General features: G+C 36.5%; 1 non-coding gene across 1 annotated transcript; it reads left to right on the forward strand.

Annotated features, from left to right (window-relative positions):
• The first annotated feature begins 478 nt into the window (after window positions 1–478).
• Window positions 479–585, forward strand: LOC139895153 (small nucleolar RNA R71). Its single transcript, XR_011775618.1, has one exon. It is a non-coding gene; the product is annotated as a small nucleolar RNA R71 (small nucleolar RNA).
• Window positions 586–1,571: the final 986 nt, after the last annotated feature.

Consider the following 1,571-nt stretch of genomic DNA (forward strand, 5'->3'; position numbering starts at 1 on the left):
GTATGGAACATTTCGATTATAATTCTGATTTTGATTGTAAATCGGTCTTGGCGGTTGATAATTATTCTGATAATTATTTCCAGGCCTTTGGTTTATGTATGAAATATTCTCTCTTTGTTCCATTGTTAGTTCAATACTGAGACAATCTTTTATCAAATGTGGTCCTCCACACTACTCACAACTAATTCGTATTGAGTGGATATCTTTAGTCATCTTTTCCATTCGTCTCTCGACAGCATCTATCTTTGCGGAAATGGAATCTAAGTCATGGCTAGAATCGGCTCTAGCTGCTTTAGATGATCTAACGATATCTTTTTCTTGGTGCCACTCATGTAAGTGGGAAGCAGTGTTATCAATAATTTTGTAAGCATCAGTTTCTGTTTTCTTCATAATGGAACCACCAGCTGCTATGTCTATGTCTTTCCTTGTAGTGATGTAGCATCCTTGGTAGAATATTTGTACTATTTGACAAGTGTCTAAACCATGTTGCGGACATCCTCTCAATAACTTTCCAAATCTTGTCCATGCCTCATAAAGAGTTTCATTTGGCTTTTGTGTGAACGTAACAATTTCTCCTTGAAGTCTCACGGCTTTAGATGCCGGAAAGAATTGTTTAAGAAATTTTTCAACTAAAACGTCCCATGTATCAATCGCCCCTTCAGGTAACGATTCCAACCAATCTTTGGCTTCTCCCTTTAAAGTCCAGGGAAATAACATGAGATATATCTGTTCATCCTCCACTTCTCTTATTTTAAATAGAGTGCAGATTCTATTAAAGGTACGAAGATGTTCATTTGGATCTTCCTTCGGCGCACCACTAAATTGGCATTGATTAGTTACCATGTGTAGAATTTGTCCTTTGATTTCATAATCTGGCGCATTAATGTCTGGTTTAGTAATTACGTGACCTTGGCCAGTGCGTTTAGCTCTCATTCGGTCTTCCATACTTAGAGGTTCCAGATTCTCCATAATTGAATTTGTTGAATCTGAATCACTAGAGGAATCTGATTTAATGGATCGTTCCTCAACAATCTCTGTTTGAATGATTGGTGGTTCCGGAGGAAAGATTAGTGGTTCATGATCTATGAATTGTCCCTGAATATTCTCCGGATTCTCAATTGTGAGGTCAGGTTCAAAAAATAGATTATCGGAAATTTGAATTGGAGTACTTGGTCGACTGGATGACGATTCTAAAGAAAAATCAACGGCGATAATATTAGCTAGATGTCTTGATCGAGTTACCGGTGGTGAACGTACAAAAGGTGGTGAACGTTTTGCTCGGTGCATTCACTGAATATCCTATTAGTTTTTAAAAAGAAAGAAAAATTATATAAGTTATCCAATTAATAGACTTTTCTGATTTTGCCCACGTTTCGAATAGCTAAAAGATGCAGCAGAGAGGCAGGATTCGTTTGGTCTCAATATAATTGACTACTGTTTGGCTCCAATAACCCGATCCACGTACAAATCCAACTATTACTACGAACCAGAAAATTTTGATGTCTATCAATTTAACCGCTTAAAATAATTTTTTGTAATTTAAAGAAATTTAGAGAAGAAGTAGAAAATTC

The sequence above is a fragment of the Rutidosis leptorrhynchoides genome, chromosome 2 (assembly GCF_046630445.1).
Source record: "Rutidosis leptorrhynchoides isolate AG116_Rl617_1_P2 chromosome 2, CSIRO_AGI_Rlap_v1, whole genome shotgun sequence".
NCBI lineage: Eukaryota > Viridiplantae > Streptophyta > Magnoliopsida > Asterales > Asteraceae > Rutidosis > Rutidosis leptorrhynchoides.